The sequence below is a fragment of the Vanessa atalanta genome, chromosome 14 (genome assembly GCF_905147765.1).
Source record: "Vanessa atalanta chromosome 14, ilVanAtal1.2, whole genome shotgun sequence".
In the NCBI taxonomy this organism is placed as follows: domain Eukaryota; kingdom Metazoa; phylum Arthropoda; class Insecta; order Lepidoptera; family Nymphalidae; genus Vanessa; species Vanessa atalanta.
The window spans coordinates 6,564,210-6,588,969 of NC_061884.1; the positions used below are offsets into that span (position 1 = coordinate 6,564,210).

The 24,760-nt window shown below is 30.6% G+C and overlaps 1 protein-coding gene across 1 annotated transcript in view; it reads right to left on the minus strand.

Moving 5' to 3' along the window:
• The window catches only part of LOC125068759 (semaphorin-2A), a 173,630-nt gene that overhangs the window by 99,275 nt on the left and 49,595 nt on the right, over positions 1-24,760 (minus strand). The window lies entirely within an intron of this gene.

The following is a 24,760-nucleotide window of genomic DNA, read 5'->3' on the forward strand; positions in this document are numbered from 1 at the left end:
CAATTTTGCCTTTGAGTTCACATTGAAAAAGTTGTGTTGTGGGGTAGGTTAATGGTCTTTCCGACCATTACGATTGACGATAGCATTAAATACACCTCGTGTAATGGAAACCGCAATATGCAACTCTACCAACACCAAACAAGATATACCCATTATAATTTAAATTTGACGTTTCAAAGGCCCCATATCTGTCTAATCCATTATAATATTAAAATATAATCATTCATCGTTAACCAGTTATCCAAAGAGATCTTAATCGTGGGTATCAGTGAATAAATAAATGTCTTCTGGTAAATTTAACCCGAATCCTTAGGCCCTTCGTCATGTGGCCGATATCGTGAATGCGGTCAGGGTCTGAAAGAGTCCTGCGATGAATTAAATAGATAAGCCTCAAAAAAGGGACTCCGAAAGGGGTGGAGTAGGTTATCAGAATAAGACACGCGATTAGGTGCAAAGTAATAAACAAGATTTCTTATAAAATAACCATATTTTTTTGATATTCAAAATAACTGGTAGCAGCTTAACCTGTTGTAAATTCCTCGAATCAAAAAAGTTTATATATCCAACGCCATGATTCGCAAACACATAATTAAACTGTGTATATGAAAACACCATAAGAAGGTTTCATTTCATATCCGATGATTGATGATGTGGGTTTCGGTCGTAAATGATTTTTCAATTGATGGCAGATTCTTGGGAGTAAATAAAATTTTAAATTTGCCCTCACTCAAAGTACAGAGGGCGTTATTTTTCATATTCTGTTTTTATCCAATGGGATCAAAATGACGTGTTAAGAGTGTATTTGAAAATCGAAGATTGATGATTTTTTCGCTTCTATCATTTGAAAATATTTATGATTGTGATACATTAAGTGTTAAGAATATCTTGGAGACGGTTGACTGATATTAACTTCAGTGGAAAATGTTACGAGCTCGATAGTATTAAATATATCTATACTAATATAATATAAGCAGAAGAGTTTGTTTGTTTGCGCTAATCTCAGAAACTACCCGTTTTAAGTTAAGTTTTAGTTTAAAATATTATAAGATTGTGTTTTCTTATTGAGAAAATTATAATATAGTGATAGACTAAATAATATCACGCTATGATTCACGGAGGCAGAGCAGTATCGTTTAGCGCACGTAAAACCGCGGGTAGTAGTTAGATATTATTATGAATCATTTGTAATATAAACCGATTTAGTAAACCTATTGGCGACTTACAAGCTTTCTTATGTATTTTGGATACATACATTGTTCTATCATCCATTAAATTATGGATCTTCAGTTTTTAATGTTTCCCTATAATTTTAAATATCTAATGTGACGATTTTTTAAAATTATAACATTATATTCACATAAAATATTTGATCAAAATATTAGTTACTTAACTCGTGTAAAAGTATTCCTTTAATTAATTTAATTATATGAGTCTTAATTGAGCTATATGGTAAAATTGATATATTCGACGCTGTTATAGAATAAACTTCTGAGTAATATGATGTAGCACGACAAGTCTCAAGTGTACGTTGTTCCGACATTTCCAAGTATTGAAACCGGTTTAGTAATGATGTCTTCATTATGAATTCTCTACCAGTATACTTGACATATGTTTTTATATTTGTATTTCGTCTGATTTTAATAAATCTCATACAATATATAAATTTAACAAAAGCAATTATAAAATATCTTCTGACAAGAATTTGTAAGGGCTTATTAGTTTGATTAAAATTCGAGATCTTTGATAAAACTAAATTACAACAGAATCTTGAAATGTCTCAAATTTCAGCTCAGCTGAAATTTGTATAGGCGAAATTAAAAATTAAAACTTTTAACGAGAATTGAAAACGATTCCACAGCCAAAAATCTTAATAGTAACATTACTTTATACGAGTTCATTAAGCGGATTTTAATCTGCCTTTGTATCTGTCGATCTCGTTTCGTTCGACAATTACACCGTTACTGCCCGTTGCACGACAGGCTTCGCTCATTATGAGCGAAGAATCTTAAGAAATTTCATCCGACAACCCATTGAGGCAACCCTTCCAATTGTGCGAAGGTGTTCAATTGAATGGTAGGTGGAACAGGGGTAGGAGTATAATGAAATTTTGCTTCGATAAAGACCACTGAGCCCCGTAACACAATACTTGATGTTTCCTCTGCAGCACGTATCCATGTCACGTCATTAAACCCCATAAAAATATCAGCCGACACATCTTCGATCGGTAAGTAATACTTGTGCGCGTTTAATTTACACGTCAATACTTAAATCGTAACGTACAACATGTATTCGTAAGTATTATTCAACTTTTATACAGAGATTATTTATTTTTTAAACTTAACAATATGTATAATTTAATATATATATATTAATATAAGAAATTCAATAGGGTTTTAAATTGGATTATTTCAATTGTTGAATTAAATAATATTTATGTAAATTAAAAAGGAGTAATATTTTAAAGACCTGAATTGAGTTAAAATTCATGAGGTGATTACGTGTGAGTGTTAAAGCGGCTGTAACATAGAATAAACGAATAAAATAAACTATATAGTTTGTTGGCGTTTCTAAAACCGTTTCATACCACAAATAGCTTGCTTTCTGCATATTGCCTTTGTAAGCAAAGCTTGAAATCGTAATGCAATTGCCCCGCACAGATACCTTGAATATTTCACTTTACTGTGTTGAATTTTTAAAGAAAACTTACATTTATATTATAAAGTTAAATAAAAATATATAATAATAAATTTTAGATTCCTATCTGTACATCATTTTATATCATTATGCCTCAAATCAGTATTATTTTTAAGTAGATATTAGCTTTTACTCACAATACAAAGATCAAAATAATATTATTGTAGATTGGGTAATAAAACTGTATCATAACTTGTAATTAAAAGGGGTTATGATTTACATTTCAAATAAATCGTTAATTTTATTCGAACATTATTTAGGAAAATGGTGAAATCCAGGCAGGCTAATTGGCTGCCCAGAGGAGATACGGTTCGGAGCGGATATTCTCTTTGAATTATTAATACAATAATGTTAGAATGTTGAATTATAAGCTCCTTAACGGTATGCTGAATAAATATCGTTTAACCGATAGTGACTGGGGACTAGCTTAATAGAATAACAATGGATATCGCGTGTAAACGATGATGTATGAAATATTTTTATCTTAAGATCACGAGGACACTTTTTAATAAATCCCTGTGATTCGTGTATTATGGACGGCTTATAAATAATAATAGTTTATGGCTTGCAGGCCTTGCATTACCAATTATCTGATACTACTCTAGCGTTATCTATTGTACGTTTATACCATGTGAGAAACCTCCTTGTATGTTCTGTACTGTACTGAGTTTCAACTCAATCGGAAACGCAAAGAATAGAACAACAAGTGAAACATAGTACATACGTTATTGGGGTTTGGGATATGGGACTTGGATCCGACTTCAGACAGTTTTGTAGTACATAATAAACCCTTGTTATTTAAGTTATTTCCACTTTGAACACTAATTTTGTTATTTTTATGTTGGTTCAATTTGTTTAAAAACTATTTTAGTATTAGCTTGGAAAAGACTAGTTAGTCGTATCTTGGTTTTTCCCTTTATACAGTCAAAGTTTAGTATTGTGAAAAGCTTATCATTAATTTGTTTTTAAATTTATAAGTATTAATATTGCGTGTCAAATAATTTGAGCTCAAGTTATCAAGAAATAAGCATGTTGATAAAAGAACGGTATTGTCTAATAAATATAAAATTTAAGAAAATATAAAACGATTACTGTAAAAATACTCGACCTTAAATAAATAATCCATGTCGGTTACTTTTTTATTGTTAAATAAAATCATCTACATTTATGTCAGTCAATTTCCCTATTTTCTGACAAACGGTTTAGAGTACGTCAAAGAATATTTATGAGACCATCTGGAAATCTGGCTAAATAAAATAAAGCTTAAATCATCGAAATTGGTTTAGTCGCAAGGAATTAAGCAATGTATGTTCAGAAGAAATCGTTCACCTCAAACAAATTGCATTGAAGTCGGTTAAAATAAGCTTTAATTTTAATATTCAACCGATGTCAATTAATGTATAAAAATAAACTTATGAACCTTTAGCGACTCCTCTAATTCGAGTCGAAAACTCGAGATATAAATATCTTGAGTATTCGGCTCTATTCCGTAAAAACGTATACAATTTCAAGTAATACATTTAAGGCACATACTTATTTTATTTATTATTGTTATATTTGTATCTCCGCATACATGTTGTTCGTCTTTGGTGTATCTTATTTATAGTTTCAATATATTTTTTCTATTTAGTATGCCTGCATGTTTTCTTTACCAGACAGCATCGCAGTTACATCATATTTAGGATTTGGTATTCATATATGCAATTTAAATAAGAGTCTGCATGTGTCCTTGAAGATATGTTATTTGTCTACCTGAGATTCTGGATTCCTTGGCCGGTCATAACGTTAAGGCTCATATTAAAAACCATTATTATGTAATATCAGGGACATGTGCTATAAGTGATAAAAAAGCGTGGAGTTGTTAATTTAAATTGGATTTTATATAAAGTATAATTTAGTTGCTGGTAGGATATTTGTGAAGTTTCGTCTGGGACAATGCCTAGTATTGTTGTTCTGACTTGAAGGTTGTGTGAAAGTGAGCCAGCGTAACAACAGGCACAAGGTTTGATGCACAGGCAGGAATGATTAATATTTCTTAAAGTACCAATATTTGTGGTACCAAGCATTAGGTCATTGCTCTATGTATGGTATAAAAAAATGTAATTTGGTAAGTGTAAAAAGTGATCACTATGTTTTTTGTTGGTTTTTTTCGGAGACACCAGTGGTGGCTTTGAATCAAATTTAATAGTGTTAATTTATGTTCTAAGTATAAGTAACTTGTAAAAGACTCCTTAGGATAACTTTACTTTTTTCATTGTGAATATATAAGATTGTAGTATACATTGAATATGAATTGAATATATTATTGTGACTAAATTAGGTAAAATTAAGTAATGTATGTAGTATATGTATGTATGAATTTAAGTGACCATATAGTACATTTTAGATTATTTCTAACCAATTTTCGAAAAGTTTGTTCGTTTTTTATGTCGAATGTCAAAAGTAACTCATAACTTAGAATGATCAAGCTAATGACATTACTTATAGTTTTTCATAATTAATAAAATATTATTAAAGATTTATTGAAAATTTCTATATTTATTGAATACTTATATTTTTCAACTGTGTTTTTGGTTTGTATTTTGGTCTGCTTGGTTTTTCCAAGTTTCCGATGAATTATTCATATAACCGTTTAGAAAATACAATTCTATTAAGAATAGAAATACAATAACGTTACTTGAGAAATACAAAACGAGATAAAATTTCGTAGCAATTTCAATATAATTGTTATAGAAACTCTAGGTCTAATGTTGCATACATTAGACCTAGAGTTTCTATAACAAATAATATAATTATTATATTTTTAATATTTATTTATTCATTATTTTATTATTTCTGACAATAAATACGTAAAGTATAATTGAATACATTACATAAAATTTGCAACTGTTTTCATTTGTTATATTATATACATAGATTTTTTTTTAATTAATTTAAATACATATTTTAATGTTTAATAATGTGATAAGAACCTTATACTAGTCGCATAGTAGATTGCGTCAGGACCAGCTTATAAGTTATTAATACTGTTCGGTTACATAAACCTCAATTCTAATTAGTTTCCGGATACAAAATCAATTAAATGCTAACAACGCTATGGTTCCTCAACCACAGCCTCAAGAAATGTTCAAGATACAAAGGCTCTTAACGAACATACAAACAATAACGATTGATTATATACATATTGAAACTGTTAAATTACGTTGAAATCAGACGCGATACACTAAAATAAGAAGTCGTACAAATTTTCCATTCAAATTTTGAATAGATATTGTTTATAGGACTTAGTAAATTGACTGTAAGTGACTGAAAATGATTTTGTAATAAAAATAATATATAAAATCTTAAAAAATGATTTCAACTAAAATTACTGATTAAGGTTTTAAACAATCAAGAAATATTTCTTAAACATAACGATCTATTATGTCCAAGTGCTGACTTCGATTGAGGTGATAACTGGAGTCAGTCACTGTATGACAATCAATCTAAGTTTTTATGTACATATTATAACGCAAGTAGGCTTATGTGTTTGGTGCAGAAAATCATGATGATTCATTAAATTAAATTCGGCGTGGTAGAATATTTTACCACCCTTCTTCTTACGAGGAAAGGAAGCTTTGGTCAGAGACGATATCGACACGTAGTATATTTACAAGCATTTAAATCACTTCAAGTGTTCAATTTGTTTATTTCATTGAGAAAAAATACACAATATTACATTACAATCTTAGCTATACGGAACTCGATAGTCACGTTTCTGTCGTGGTTATAACTATTATCGTATGGGTAAAAAATCCTGAAGCAGACATTCTGTTTATTTAGGTAAGATAGGTTTATTTGCTTAGATTATTTTGGAAACATGGTATCCTGCCCAACTAAAAAGCTTTTTCTATTAGAATGGACTTTGTATTTAATAAAAAATAAGTTATCTTGATATTTTCTATTTAAAATTACACAAGAAAACTAAAATTCTAATATAACAATTATAATATATATCGATTTTATAAATTAATTGAAATTGAAGTGAATAATATCGAAAATATATTTTCTGTATTAAATAATTCTAAATGCCACAAGGAAGAAATAATAAAATTCTGCTAGAAAGCATTATCCATAGTTACAATAAATGTTGCGTCCGCAGTCTGGTTAGGGGTACACTGGATTCAGACCACGTACGAATACACGTAAACGTCTGCTTCGCATTATTGATACAAATATTGATATCAATTGTTTCGGACAAGGAGATACAGCGTGGCAATGGATAATACTTTTAGATTGGGGGCGTTAGTGGCGTTACGCTCTGTTGCTATCGAGATCAGCGAAGTTATTATTACGAGGGATTATATCATTAGATATTGATGACTTCACTGTAAATATGAATACAGTTATGTGTGTAGTTTTTTTATCAACTATACGTAATCAATGTGTGCCTTATATATGCAGTTGTTGAACAGTGTGAAGTAAATAAAAAAAAGGATGTATCACATAGGTAATTAATTAATATGCTCAAGTTGATATCATTACCAATATCGTTTTAATTAAATAATGAATAAAAATGTACTATCGAAATAATCATTATTACATGTTACTATTAGTAGATTGACTTTTAACATAGACCAGACTAATAGAGACATTTCGGATTAGAATTTACGAAAAGTATTAATTTTAATTGATCGTTTGTTTACATATTTTATAAAAAATTGAGTTATATTCGGAAAGTATATTACCATTAAATAAATTAAAAAACGTTTCGTATAACTGTTAAATTGCTGTCGCCAATAGTGCTGATTCATTAATAACTTAAAATTCTGTCGATGTCATCATTATTTAATCATTGATTTTAGTTTTTATTAATAAAAATAACGTAACGAACGTTTCAAATATTTTTGACTCATCACTTCTCAAAGCTGAATGAACCTGACATAGATGAAGTTATTGTTGTTAACAATAATAAGATTGTATTTCAAATGTAACGGTTTCTTTTATTCTTAATTCAAAATAAGTGTTCCTAATGTTCTTGTATTTTTTTTATTGGTACTTATCCTAAATAGTAAGACCGGATAATAAAAGGTATTTGTTGATTGTGATATGTTTACCTGCCTCTGTCAAACGTTTTTAAATTCCTTTTAATCTTTTGTCAGTTACAATTTTTTTTTGCTTTTGTCTTATTGTGTATATTTTCCATTATCTTTACGTATACATAGTAATAATATATTTGGGCAACTAATAGTAATATATGTAGGGGACTCCATGTTCTGTGAACATTCTGTGTTTAATGTCTATTTTTACCATAGGTTGTTCAACCCGACGGTTCTGGTTTAAAGAAGCAAAGATTATAATATTTTTGAAAAATTTCGATGGCATTTTTTTTTAATTCTGACAAAAGATCGTTTCCACAAAAGTGAATCGTTTTATTCATAATAAATGATAGAACGATAATTACATTTCACGACAATTAACAGTATCCGAATTTTCATTCGAGCGTCTGCAAAAATATGTAAAAAATAAATTCGATTTCTATTGTTATTGAGAAGTTATTTTGGCTATACAAAAGGTTATCTTATTAAAAACACAATTTATATTAATTTAATTGATAGAGTAAAATCTAATATTTATTATATGTCTCGCGTAAGTTTGTCGACGTCTTACGTATAAATAAACTAAGCCGTTCGAAAAATGCTGGAGTTTTAGGTTGATTTGTTACAGTCTCTATTCAAGAATTTCGTGACGACCAACCTTCTCAGTCCGTTGAACCAAACACGTTGCAGTTACACAAAAAAATAAACATCACTCAGCGTCTTTAAAAACAATTAGTCACTTTATTTTCTATTATAAATAATATAATCACAATTTGTATCCTATCATTTATTGAAACATATCATAAGACAAGTTTTTGAAATCGAGGAGTTACGGAGAAGTTTGGCGCGAATACGAAACATACGTCCGTCGAGCGTGCCGGCCGGCGCACAACTAGCTCGTCGGTTTCATTCCATACAAAACTTTTAAGTCATGGAGACGGCAAAGCTATGTCGCGCCTCTACAACTTACGCACACAACTACGCTCGACACCCTATGCACAAACACGAGAGCGAGCTTCCAAGTTCACTAAATAAACGGACACCAACACAAATGCGTGCGTACACTGTCTACCCCCTGTTCATGAAACTAGAAAAGGACGGCAATATCAACAATCCATTTCAGAGTTCGAGCGCGAGTGAGACTTCACTACCGAACAGATGTATATCATTTCACGCAGGTAAGTATTGAAAATGTTGGCGTGTATGAGTGAGACGGCGCATAAATTTAGCTTACGGAAAGCCGGTTGAGCGAGAATGGGACAGGGACTGTTCAAGTCACCCACTATACATTCCTTCCTGATACCGGCGCGCCGTCGTACCTTTCGATCGTTCAAGTGGCAGATGAAGCTCTTAGGGCTGTCACTCGATACTTATGCTAATTACTTCAAAAGCAGTGACTCAATTTTACTACTGTAATTAAATATAGGAATGCAAATAAAAAATGTTATGTAGTTGTATAATTCAAAATATGGAATAGGTAAATTTTTGTAACATTAATTTGAATATAAAATTTTATTTATATCCTAAATAAAAATATTCAATTGTCTAATACATAAGCCTTATTGATTTTGACACTACACTTTACAAAGAATTATGTTGCTTAATTTTTACAAATAAAATAAAATTGATTCTTAGTATTTTTAATAATTCAAATATTGATATTAATTTCAATAATGTTTTTTAAATCGTGGATAACAGACAAAAAGTCAGTGTCAATTATATATGTTTTAATAATAGTCATGTAGTAGTTACAACGAATGTAGGGCAAGCAACAGCCCTACATCAAGATGTCACAAAGTAGCAGGTAGCGGTGCAAGGTCTGTGAAACACGCGCTTCAAATTTTGGCCGCTTTACAATCTACATGTGGATATGCCTTAGCGGCAACTACTTTCTGTGAAGTGCTCCTTAGCCCATGAAGATGTCTGCTTCTATGTTGGCTTTTTGCTTTTTTCGGTAATTAGTTCTGTTTCGTACTTACTATGTCGGATTTTTTTTTGGATGAGTTACTTCTAGCTCTAGTGTACGTTAATAAACTTAAAAAGTGTTGTTACGAATGGTTAGCGAATTAAAAACTTACCACAATAAAAAAGATTGTGAAAATAATATGTCACAGCATGATTCTCCCTTGGAACATATTTTTTTGTCGAAAAATAACTTGGAGGGTATCAGAGAGCGTTAAGCGAAACACTTCTGCGAAACCGGAGCCCCGGCGGTCGTCTGATGTTAACGCATCACGACACCGTATCACAACATACAATATGTTTCCACGTAACAAACCCACAAATTAGTATTATGTTTACACCTCCTCCTTCGACCTCTTTCATTCTTCACGATAAGTGACAGCTGCAAATAAAATCTTGCTATTCGAAAGTCTATGCGTGAAGTTTTCTAAGGCTGATCAAGTTGCCGTAGTCTTATCGGAACTGACGTAGCGTTTAAAACACAAAAATACACATGTGAAATATGACGTGCTCTTGACAGTTTGACACGGGTAAAGTGTTCGCGGTACACTTCATTAACTTCTCGGATCCCACCAATACGGAGATTTGTATAAAAATCCTAACGAAACTTGTTAAAGATATTATGGTTACTTGTATTACCCTACTCATTTTTTCGATAAATAATATAAACATAAAATGTTCTTTGAGATTAATTTCGTCATTATTTATATCCATTTATCATAAACTAATTCTAAAAATTAAATTTCGGTTTTTTCAAGATTTTCATGAATATATTAAGTTTTTAAAACGTACATATTAATACCTCCCATACTCCTGTCAATTGTTTTGACAAACCCAGTCGCTCGGCCGTGGAAATAGAGTGAAAAGAGGCCTCGGGGCTCGATAAGCGCGAAATAATGACGACGCATTGTTGCGTCTCTGGATCAAGTAAGTCGCTATTATATTTCTTAGAAGGAGCTGCACAATGGCGCACCACGGCTTTGCTGTCAGCGATACAATAAGCAGCTCTTCGTTTATTTTGTAGATGCTGCGGAGTAAGATATATGACAGATGACGTAATGTTACCTGTCTTTGAGACCGACTATAAAAATATGGTCGCGACGTTATTTCTAAACTTTCTGTGTCCTTTGTAACGGGCCAATGTGCATAGACGCAGGATAATCCTACTCATCTTACGATACAGCAGTATTCTTTATGAAATACATGTTACATTTTTATTTATTTTTTGCTTCGTGCTTAGGAAATTAAACATATTTCACTCAGAAATGAAAACGATGAGAGCGTTCAATTTTATAGCTGTACTATAAAACTTCCATGAATTTAGACTGGGAGAAAATCGAGCAAAATGTAAGGCCGCTCGGACGCTAGAGATAGTACTATCACATTATTCACGTATTTCTATGAATTTTTATGTGGCGGGCTCCCAATGTTCCTGCAATGGGAGTCTGGTTTCCATGTGGTCAAAATAGCGCACCACGAAGAGAGCCAGTAAAATAATGGTGGCAATAACAAAAGTGAGCTAACCATTGATTTAGATTTTACGTCGGACACCAAAAAGATGACTACCTTTGTGTTGTATCCGCAAAAGTCTGGCTGGATGTCGCACCAAATGCACGTGCGCTGTGGAAAGCGCGATGGAATTATTGCGTCGACAGGTGAATACTAAAAGATATTTCTATTGTTGTGAACGCTTGTCAGTTCAGCAACTGCAACTTTGTATACATATATTCCCTCGGACGTATGTAGTTTAACAAGTTTGACTTCATATAAACGTTAATGCTAAATGGTACGTCACTATGATCGACTAACCTATTAATATTGTATCCAGTGAACAACTTCAATTTGTGTTGTGTGGTTCGAAATTCGTATTTCCTACTTAATAAACGTCCAAACGCTAGCGCCGCCGCAGCATGGTCGTGGCTCGACACTAACTTGACGTTCACCTGACGGCGACGTTTAGAACTAAAAATAATCTTCAGTAACTGCATTTCAAGTATTTCAAAGAAGTCAGATGATGAAAATGGTTATTATAACTGTTTATTTTTCTTTATAATTTGATGTATCGTTGGCCAATACAGATGACTGTCCTTTAGGACGGTATTTTCATTTATTTATGCAAAAATTGTTAAAAATAATTCAATAATCTTTTACCAGTTCTTCTTGGATATGAAGGACGTCTCGTCACGTCTGTGGTATTTATATACAACCAATATATTGAATAAATATTTTGATAATGACTTTGTTTACTAAAATACAAAAAAAGAAATTAACAAAAGGACCTAAAAGAAAATAAGGCTTATATATACGTATAATTAATGGAAAACGTACAAGAATTATTATTTTTATATAAAATCCAAGACAACAAAGTAAAAATAAACTTTACAGATATTCCCTTGCGTGTGTGTATAAATTCTATATGTGTAAGTGTGTCCTATGTGTGATGTATGTATAATATTTGATATTCTATTGTCTGTTATGATTGATATCAATTATAATTTTCTGAATTAAGTTTTAGAGGACTGATATACTGTCTGATATACTATTAGGGAAAGTAAATAGAATGTAAGCTCTTGTTATTGAGTATTTGTTTGATGCAAAAATGCATAACTCAAAGGACCTTTAAGCCTTAATTTGTTGAGATTGCTTGTTGTTTGCTTGCAATCAAGCAACATATTTTTTTTTTTAGGGCCGAACTTGCATTCGAACCCAGAACTATCAACGCTAGCCGTGCATGTTATTCACTAGGACTAGATAAACGGGACAATTTCGTTATTGGAGATGACCCTACAAAATAAAAATAAGACGTTTTTTAAATAGCGGGTCGTCTTGCGATTTGCACGTGGCAGGTTCGGTCTTGATTACTGAGGGTATTTTTTACTTGGCACACCTAACACAAGTCATACGCTAAACTGGATTATTAATAGCCAACGCAAGATTTTTTTTAACATATATGTTTGATATATATATAATCTTCAAAAGTGATATAAGTATCAGGTGTAACGAAATCGGTAGCTGTAATCAATCAGGTGTCATTGTTATTGTTGTGATTTGTTGCGGCGTCGACTCCGGCCAAATCGCGCGGCCCTCTAGCGGCCATTAGTTTGATTAGCTTGTCCGGTCCACGCACGCTGATTGTGCGAACGTTCGGCTTTGATTGATTCCTCAAATGGCATCGTTCTGTGCTCACTTTATTTCCACTGATACATTACTACGCGATCTACTTTACTTCACAAATAAATGTCTATCCAACTTCCGTCTTTATTACAAAAGAAACCTGTTTTATTTGAAAGGTGCCCAGAATATAAACTATTGTGTTAATCAGAACCCTAGTGTGTACAATGTCCGTGCAGAGAAAATGTGTTCGGTGGGACCGACATTCCCAACAAATGTAGGCTAGGGTGAATGGAGAAGTGACACAAACTTGACGGATAAAGGAGAGGTCGAGGCGACAGACCTAAGACCCTCACACACGGTGTCCGTTTGAATGACGATGTCATGTTTATTTGGCTTAAAAAGGGAGGCACAGTACTTTAACTACGACGTGTTTCCTTGAAAATAAGGTGACGTTGAAGTGAAGGAACTACATGAATCTTTAAGTATGTCTTGATGGGATGACACGGCAAACAGTTTAGAGAAACGATGTTATTTTAATAATATATTTTTAAATAAATTACTTTTTCGATTCGAATTAGATACACGTATTTTTTTTTTGGAATTGTATAATTGCTTTTTAGTTGTTTGAGTTTTTTTAAACGAATTTCACTAGTTACTGAATTCAGATAGACAGGCTCGGCAAAACTAAAAAGCACAAAATTGAAACTATGATTAATTTTTACGAAACGAACTTGCTGCTAAATTAGTTTTCGTTCAATCTCGAATACGTGATCTGTTTAAATAATTACAGTTTTCCTTTTTATTCGCAGGTCACGGTAGAGATGCGTATCGTTTCGATTGAGGGAGTTTCGTTAAATCGAAGTCGAGCTACAACTCACGAAGTGGACCATCAAACTGTAGGAAAAAGGACAAAACAAAATGTATAAAGGAAATTGCTTCCACAAATCCACTCGTATCTTGGACAATAAACGTGGGACGGCTCGGACGCCCTAATAGCAATGAAATCACGAAACCAAAACTGTCGTACATCGGATTCCGGTCGATATCTGAGGCTTAAGACATTATTGATGATCTATTACGTCTACAGATGGAATTGCATCATGTTTTGACATCCTTTATTGACTATAAAGTGAATTATCTAGTATTTTACTTGTTCAGTCTATTTTAAAAAGACGCAAATATTTTTAAGCAATACGAAAAAACCTGTATATTTAATTTAAAGCTGAATTGATGTATAAAGTTAACTAAGTAGATAAATAATGACTTGATGTCTTAAACGATTGATTATTCTAAAAATGTTCTTAGATTATACTACTAATGATCAAGTAAATAAGCCAAACGCTATATATAAAGAAGCTATCTGTATTCATAAGATGATTTTTGGTTATTACCGAAACTAAATTATAATAATTTTCTTTGGTAAGTTGATTGTTAAAAAAATATAATGTTATAAAATATTTTTAAGTGACAGTGTTAACATTTAGTATTTGCCAGAACTCTTTCTAATTAAAAAAAAAGAAAGAATTTTGTAGGTCATTATGTTCTGGGTTAAGATAGCAGGTGGGGTCAATAAAATACATAGTCTACAAATTATCAATTACAAAGATTGAGCGAAGAAGTTGACAGTATTATATTTTCTTCTCGAAAAGTACGTAAAGCCGCTTGTACTCAGCCTGCGTCTCATCAGGTTATGAAGTTGCACACTTGCACTATAATATCTCTGAGCAGTTGGAAGAAGAATTTAGCTTAATCCAACTTGATGCGGAAGACATAGAACAGGAAGCTATGTCTCGCCTTGAGGGAGACATTTATTCAGCAGTACCTTAGGATAGGCTGGTGATGTTCAATGAGAGATTTGTTCACAACAATTTTCAATATTATATTTAGCATTGGAAATGGATTTCATAAAAAGTCTAAAGCGCTTGTATTATATTTAAACTATTAATTTTTTTATTAGTATTAGTGAATTCGATAAAATCAAAATGTAAATTACTTAACAAAACCATCTAATGAGTAACCGTCTCTTTATGTTGCAAGTTATAACTTTCGTAAATGGATTCTCGAAACGACTTCGTTGTGAGTTCATTTAGAATGTATATTTTTATAGCCATTAAAACCATATTCATTAAAGAAAGGTATAAAAAGTTTTCATATTTAGCGTTATGGGTCTTAAAGAAAATTACTCGGTTTTCGAATCGAACTTCACCTTTTTTGTTCTAACGGTCAAAATGTTAACTTATCTTTAATCTTTATTGCACCGCTTAACCTCTATTATTAAGAAAATACGGTATTAAAAGTAAAAGTTGAAAAAGCATAGTACGTAGTCATAATTATAAGATTTTTTTTACTCATAAATATTATTAAATAGCGTGTCGTTTATACTAAATTATTGAAATCAAATTCAAAAACAATCTATCTTGTATACAGGTATTTTTGATTTGAAAGTAAGTTTGAAGATTTTTGTTACAGGCTTAATTTTTAATTATTTGATAAAAAATATTTAAGACGTCGATAAAAGCGATCCTAATCGTTACAAGATTTAAATATAAGTAAGTAAGGAGGATTAAGATCGTGACGAAATAAATCTTATTTTCATCATACATTGTTCCCATAAGCTAATTATATGAATTCTAAAGTGTTTTATATTGTATATTATTAGTGTTAACATGAGATCTGAGAGTTATCTCTGTAACGTAAGTTCGAAACGTTTTAATCATTTCGCATATTTATTAGAAGGAAATAAACACAAAGTTATATAGCAAATTGCCTGTCAGACACACTAGAGGTTGGTCAAAGGGTAGAGAGAGAGAGAGGTTAAAAATATAAACAGTTCTCTTTGCTTGCCCAGTTAATTTCAGTTTTTTTATCTTGAGCGTCCGTGAGCGACGATATTAAGTATTCACTACTACGTCTTTTAAATAAAACGATATTTCTTATTTAGAAAATGAATTTTCATTTGTATAAAGAGTATGTGAAACTATTAATTAAAATACGTATGTAGAAAGTTAAAAAAAAAACATTTTAAAGCAAGCTTTTATTTAAATCAAATAAAATTTAATAAACTAGATAGTACACTGACATTAAGCAGCAAATTTACGTGCACAGTATATACGTAATCGATTTTGTGCAATTGGTTTAAGATTCTTTAGCACGATTCCTACACATGCTAACTAACAGGCAGAGTTAAATAAATGCATATAATTATGAACTACATCTTCTTAGTCCTTTAAATAAAAAAGTATTTGCTAAGACTTAATAATTCGTGTATACCTATCCGTGTGTCAAGGTCGATATAAATGATATATGGCATTGCTATTTCAACAAATGGACATTATTAGATTTTGCCATTTGTAATTTGACTAAAAAAAGGTTTTATAGTTGTAATTATTTCAAATCAGTTTTAAGTAAGAATATTTACGTAAATTCTAATCAACGTATAAAAGTTAAGTTTTTACCCACATTTTTCTTCGTAGGTTTTGTTGAGCGAATTCTAATTGAATTTAGCTAGCTTTTCGCACGTGACATGGCGATATAATCTGTGCCCTCTCGAAGCAAATAAAAGCCAATATTGAAAAAAAAAAAAGAAATATTAGCTAGCCTTCTTATTGTTTAAGTCTTATGTATAGTTTTAAATTATAAGGACTAAGTAGTAAATGTTTAGTATAATGGATTGTTGTTTCTAATAGATGTTATTATATTATTAATAAGAAATAATTCAAACGAACATTTAGGTCTATAATTATGAAATCTACATATAGATGATTACTAAACATTACAAAAAAAAGAATAACCGGTGTACACACTACTCGACAATAACAATATTGCTATATACCTACAATGTTACTTTACATTAATTTTATATGTGAAGATTAAACACAGAACCACAGGAGGTCCTGTTCTCAGTCAGTTAAAAATAATAATAGATTAACAATATTGTTAGAAGTTCAACGTGCTTAGAAATCGATTACAATAAGCTTTTCCATTCAAAGGCAGTCTAAAGACTTGTTACACTTTAGGTATTGCTAGTTAAGAGTTAGTATTAGATGTCTGCATAAGTTTATGGTAATTCTTAAAGGAGTTAGGAACGTGGAGTGAAAATTTATTGAACATCTATATTGTTAACGCCGTTTTATCTGCTTTCCACCGATCAAAGAATATAACTTTGACTAAGTAATAATTAATAATTTATTATTAAATATGTATACTTTTAAATATCTAAACGAATATTTTTTTCAATATTTTTGATACGCTATAAACACTGATCATATTATACTATAATTAATAAAATAATTATTATCTATAATGCGTTTCAATAGAATATGAGAACAATAAAATGATAATGTTAAATACGAGGATTTACTGTGAGTAATATTATAATTCATAAATCTTTTCATGATTTATATTATTATTCATTAGGTAATAATAAAAAAAAAGAAAGAAATATTAAAGATTTTTTAAACTTTATAATTGAGCGACGCGATTAACACTTAGGCCTTGATACGAACGAAAAGAAAAGTTGAAATATTTTACGAAAATCTGTCATTTATAATTTCTAATGCAAAAGGCTGGCTGGGGTTTTGTTGGATCAGTTGGATGAGCGAAGTGTCAAAGTTAAATTGAATATTAGAGCGAAATGATATCGTCGGCGGAGTTTCGTTGGTTCGCACCGAGTAGTTAATCCGATGCCACAATTGACTTCAAGTTGAATGTACTAGAACAATTGTCTGTTAGTCACATCGCTTATTCATCATAAGTCTAAGTCTGTTCTTGTTTTAAGGACGGTGTAGCGCCTTTGTATTTGTGCTTTTAAATATGTTAAGGTGTTGTCGAAACTTAGGTTAGTTATTGAATATGTCTGTGAATATATATTCAACGTCAAAAGTAAAACGTAATTATTTAGAACATAAGTTAGGCCTCGGATACAAATGATTATGTCTCGGAGTTTAAGGGTTGCTTAATTAATTCGCGAATAAAGTTTTTTTAAAGATGAAATATAAGATTTTTAAAAAGAGAACATCTACAACCCATTGAGATGAGTCTTTAATGTATATCATCTGTGATAAAACTTATTCGATATAAGTATACACACGTATACAATATACGTCATTTTCAAAAAAGGAACACCCAATTTAAAAAAAATGTAAGTGAGGTTCGATCAATTTACCAGTAGCACAAAAATCAGTATTATGTAATCACTGCGCTAATAGATAAGATCTAGTCATCGAAATAATAAAAGTAATAGTTACTTCGTTTTTTATATTACTAAGAACAAGTTAGTCATTAGTTAGGTTTTTATCAGTAATATAATAAAAAGTAAAGTTGAACGAGAATGATAAGTAAAAAGAATTCCAAGTTCTAACGAGTACAAGAGCACATAATGTCTTGAGATGAATCGAATAAATTCATTTTTAACAGATAATAAAACTAACCATTATCATTAGTTATAGTTTAACCCTGTCCCCTTAGGCTATGTTATTAATTATTTATTACAAAATATTATAAAGAAATATTTATAGTTATATAATAAATTGTTTTCTTAAAATCCATAACTCAGTGAAAAGGTAACTATATAATACTACATAGATAATAATATGGATTCTTTATTATTATAAAGAAATAGAAATTATAAAAACGAATTATTACACAAATGTGTCTAATTCTTATAACATTTCTTACCTAACGTCAGCAGTTCATAATTTAGAACTAGTGTAAACACAGTAGTAATGTTAGTAGGACAGATATGAAAACTCATTTGTCGTGGACAATTGACTGGGACAGACGGCTGACGGGAGGCTAATAGTCATGAAGCAAGATTAACTCGCCGCAAACAAATCGTCCCTTACTTATTGCTTATATTTCACGTGACGTCAAGCTAAAATACGATCACACAATAAACATACTCGGCTAAAATAGAAAAATTAATTTGATAAAAGTATAGTATTTATAAATATAATAGGCCTATTTATGTTTTATAAGATAGTGAAAAATATATATAATTAAAGGAATGTTAAGGGATTAAAAAAGGACAAAGCAAAATAAAAATATATTTTTTTAAAATTATGAAATTAATTTATATAGGTATTTATATTGTTCTTTTTTATTTTTTTATAAGCGTCAATTGTTAATCGTTGTTTATAAACACTCCTGAAATAAATCTCAAAACTGTTTTTTAAAAAAATAATCAGTTGTGTATTCTGAAAAGCTGGAAAGTAGAGCTACATATGGGTCATCTGTATGGACACAAAATTGTGTACAAAGAGCATACTGTTCATTATTTTACTTACCCTAGTTTTCTCTGTTACATAAAGACTAAAAGCAGGCCAGAATATCTTAAAAATAACGCATGGAATGTTTTCTAAGCACTGTTTCAAAAGGCAGAGATGAGCGCTTACCGACACCTAGCCTGTTTGCATTTCTTTTGAAATAATGTCGTAGTTATGACGTCTTACTTTATAGCACATATTAAACTCGGAAATGAAATGGTCTTTATGCAACGTTTTACAGTTATTATAGTGGTTCTTATTTAGAACTGATATCACACTAAAAGCTAAACGATATATTTTAATCTAAATTAATACGTATTAATATTTATACATTAATAGTTTGTAAAGATCTACGAACGTACGAAGGCACGCCCTTCCACGTTAAATTACGACGTGCCTTCGTGACGTTATGAGTGACGCTCTTGCTTACAAGATGCCTAGTGGATCCACTAACATTCAGTAAAGACAGTAAGAAAAAGATACAAATAAGATTATATAATTAATATTAATACGATAATTTAACGAGAAGCAGCGTTTTCGAGATTGTTTTACTTTTTTTGATATAGGTAGGCGACGACGAGCAAATGGGCCACCTGATGGTAAGTGGTCACCATTGCCTACAGACAATGGCGTTGAAAGAAATGTTAACCATTCCATACATCACCAATGTGCCATCAATGACGGGAACTAAGATGGTAAGTCTTTTGTGCCTGTAGTTACACTGGCTCACTCACCCTTCAAACCGGAACACAACAGTGCTGTTTGGCGGTAGAATATCTGATAAGACATTAATCATAAAAAAGTCCTTCTAATAAGGAGAATGCGAAATGAATGGAAATGCTTGTTCAATGCGCACTGATGGTAAATTATTACGCCGTGAAATAAAAATATATACAGACACTTATTTAAATATCGTCACTATATTGTAACAAGCACATTTTGAAATGATTTTACGTTTGTTAATTTATACGGAGAATAAGAATTTTTTTAATTAGCCCTTTTTATTTCACTTAACAATGCAGCCTTGAATTATAATTGTTAATGTCTGTCGAAGTTGTCCTTGGCTATAAATATTTGGCCCAAATATGGAATAGATGAAAAAGAAACGAATACAAAAAATGTTCACTCATATTTATGGGTCATTATTTTTAAACAAATTAATTAATTAAGTCTTTTATGCCTGTGTAATTATTTTGTTGTACGACATGACATTACTTAGAATTTTTGTAAAGCATTTTAAATTAAATATAATTAAAAGTGAAAATGTTGGAATTATAGACTTAAGTATTACACTGAAGTATTACTTTGAGAATTATTCTAAATAATAAAAAAAATGTATTTACGACAAACGTCTAGACTCTGTATACATTTTATTGATATAAAATGTAAGATACCAGTATTAAAGATTAAATAATCGGCGAGCGATTCTGAGGCAGCCCACGTCCAATTAGGGTCCGGATCCCTTGAGACCAGGGATCATATCGTATACCTCGACCACTGAAACGTGTTCCTATGTAATACGTTGGTATCCTTATTTTTCACGATCTTAGTGTTGTACTTTTTAAAATAATTTATTTATTTATTTATAGTATAATGAGGTTAACGGGTTAGTTTTATTATTACTATTCAAGATGGACTTATCACAATTATAAATTCGTTTGTTATTGATTATGTATTGTTTTAAGCCTATCCATCTATCCACAGAAATAAATCGTACATCTATTTATTTCTTTAAAAGTATTCTATTAGAGGTCGTGGTTACCTGTCTTATTAACATTTTAGAACAAGTAGAACGTTTTTTTTTTTTTTAATTAAGGTTATTTTCTGGTCTACGATTAAATACTGAGCCGAGATGGCCCAGTGGTTAGAACGCGTGCATCTTAACCGATGATTTCGGGTTCAACCCAGGCAGGCACCACTGAATTTTCATGAGCTTAATTTGTAATTCATCTCGTGCTCGTCGGTGAAGGAAAACATCGTGAGGAAACCTGCATGTGTCTAATTTCAACGAAATTCTGCCATATGTGTATTCCGCCAACCCGCATTGGAGCAGCGTGGTGGAACTCCAAACCTTCTCCTCAAAGGGAGAGGAGGCCTTTAACCCAGCAGTGGGAAAATTTACAGGCTGCTAATGCTAATGCAAATGTTAATTCTTCAATTTTACAAAAGGTAAACAGATTATAAGAATATTGAGGGCAAAATATTTTTTATTATAGGTGTACCGAGTTTTTATATATCGAATTGTTATAATCTGTGTAAAACGTTTAACATATCGTTTTACAACTATCGATTATTAATAATATTTTATTATATTGTAAATTCTATACGCTTTATAATATCAAACACCTGTATCTTATATTAAAATATTACTTAAAATTTTATGTCAAATTTACTTTTGTAAGTAACTTCGACATAAAAATTAAATATTTATTTCACATGAATATAAAATGTTATCATAGAATAATAAATCTTGATGAAAATACTAGTCCGCTGTGAAAAATTCGCATTCATAAAATTCTATTCTTTATTCCATGGTCATACAAAAAAAAACATTTGAAGAGCGAAAAGGTTGCTTTCGGTTTTAGCGTTACTCGTAAAGAAGACGAAACATTGCCGACGTAAAAGGAGGTAACAAGGATCACCTCTGGCGAAATTCAAAGTGACAGGATTACAGAAACAAGGTTAAGAATACCATTATTTAGTTTTTTTACCCTGTTGTATGTTGTGCTTAATACGATACCGGTCCCTTTGATATTAAAATTAGAGTCCGAAACGTGTTAAATTGAATAACTTTTAAAATCAAATATTGATTATTTCGCTTTTTCAATAAATAAGTCATTGATTATAACTCCGATTAACAGCATTGTATACTATGTATTGTTACTATAAAATAATACATCTAAGTATGTACGTGTAAAAATACATTCAATTTATTAAATCATACTTAAACCTGATACATTTTTTTTTCTGTTAGAATCTGTCCTGTATAGATGATTAAATTAAATTTTTACATGAACATTTTTGAGAAATAAAAAAAATTATGTAAAAATTGATCCATTGTATAATTGAAAATTATTTTAATAATCGATAATAAAATCTTTTTCATTTCTGAAATATACATTTTTCTTTTATAAATTATATTTCCATAAGATGTTTAGATTTTTTTTTATCACAAACATGTTTGATATCATCTCGATTATCAATTTTTGATTCAATTCAAAAAACGATGAGGGATCTCGTATATCCAGCGATTACCTTCAACACGAAACAAATCAGATTTTCAACGTTATAAACATCGCGAGCGAATCGCGCGTTAACTTCAAAGCGATGTTGCAAGACCCTTCTCGTTACAAAACTCATTACAAGACGCCAAATAAGAAGTCGTAAAGCAACCTTTCTTCAGAGCCCATTACGCTATGCCAAATGATATTTTTTTTATTTGTATTTAGCATCGTTTACATGGGGCGGTCCCATTGCAAACACGAGCCGAGGTTAATCTCTGTCTTTCTTTATCTCGGAGCCAATGAGAAGAAAACTTTATTTTGTGCGTAAACATGGGTAATCGACTTCTTTTTCCACGCAGACGGTTTCGGTTGGAATGATATTGAAAGGTCAGGATGTGCTGACCAGAATACGTTACTAGTATCAATGTAGCCGAACGGCTTTTAGATCGTATAAATTACCAAATGACTTTACAAACTCCGAATATCTATCTAAAAAGGAAGACGTGAGAAATTTAACGTATTAATAAAATAAAAACGTAAAACGTACAAACAAATTCTAATAGTTACTATTCCGGTTTACAAGCGATACATTTTTATTTCAACAGCATTATTTTGTACAAAAGAATTAACTCGAAATTCAAAATGTATTTATAATAGAAGCATTACACTTTTTTCTAGTCAACGAGAAAATAATATCCGATAAATATCGAACTATATATTATAATCTAATATATTTAATTAGGACTGCTGTTTCATACTTAATTATGATAATTTTCATTAAATAACATAAATTAATTAAACATTTAATTATCAACTACCTATATAATATTTGAAATTGTTAAAACATTTTTTACTGATGAGTTATTAAACAAAAAATACATATTTTAATATAAAAAAAAAATCTAATTTATTTCTATAAGGAATATATAATTACTCAATTAATTACTATTTTTCAAAGAAAACAAAAAAAAAAAATCCGCGCCGTGTAAGTAGTCGTAACGATTTTGAAAATACACATTTTAATCAAGTATTCTTTCGTAACGCTAATGCAAAGAAACCGTGAGGATTTTATTCGATAAATATATAATATCGAGTTTCGTTACCTACTCGAACACTTAAATAAATTTTTCCGAAGTAGGCTGTTTCATAAGTCTTCTCTACAACTGATAATATTTCAATGTACGAAGGAAAATATTGAATTTCCGAAAACGGCCACGTTTCAATAGGATATATATGTAAAGCTTCCGTCAATTAAATAAACCTATATTTCTCAGGAATACCGCCTTAAAGTTAGTTGGCTTGTTGTCCCATGATCTGAATACAAAGATACCGTTTTAACCGTACCTTAATAATATTATTCCCTAAAACATAATACTTTATGCTGTTTCTTGATATGTCCGATAGTTTTATGTATTATGTTCCTTTACTTTACGTGTAATGACGGCTCTCATCGTTTTTTATAAGGTTTTATTTTATAAGTATTATATGCTCTCTATCACAAACGACAGTTTTATTACATTTTAAGGTAAAATAAATAGTATCGATTACTTTTTTTTAAGCATTTTTAACTTTAAATTTCTGATACATATGTATAACTATAATACATTACCAAATATAATGAATAATCAATATGAACTGAAAATGTAAGTCAAATAATATTTAATCAAGTAAAAAATACAGCCTTAAACGACATATCTTGATTCTATAAACTATTTTTAAAATAAGAATTCGTTAAGAATAAGCCTTTATTGACCAAATCAGCAAGAAGTTCGCAAGTCGAATTCAGTGTAATTTAATTTACTTTTTACAAAAAACTATCTCATGTAGTTGTATCGAATATCGGTATGTTTAGTTGTATTGATAATATTGATTTGTTATCAATTACATTAATTTGTTAACCGACTTCAAACAAAAAACGAAAGTTATCAATTCCGTTGTTTTTTTAAGTGTTTTACTTCAGAACTCCGTCATGAATTTGTTTTGTCGGCTACTTACCGTCTGTTGGCATTTCTTTTTAAGAAATATATATATATTGAAGTCGGTTATTTTACATAATTGATAAACTTTGAGTATTATCACGATGTAATGTTTACAATATACAGGTGTTCAGTAATATCAAACAGAACATTTTTAAACACAGTCTTTCAAGCACGCTGCTAGACTAAGAAATAGATATATTTACAAGAACATAATTAAAGTTTTAATTGAAGCAAATTTTCAACAAAATATTTCCATAGATCATAAGAAACTTTCACATTTTCCGTAAAAACCAATAAAATCGATTGATCAATTTCTTAAACAGAATTTAATATATTTTTTGGGTATGTCAACCATCAGAGGACATCCTAATAAACAAATATGTCTGGTTTATTTCCATATCACGATTCATATGGAGTTACATTTTTCAAGCTTGAGGTAACAGATC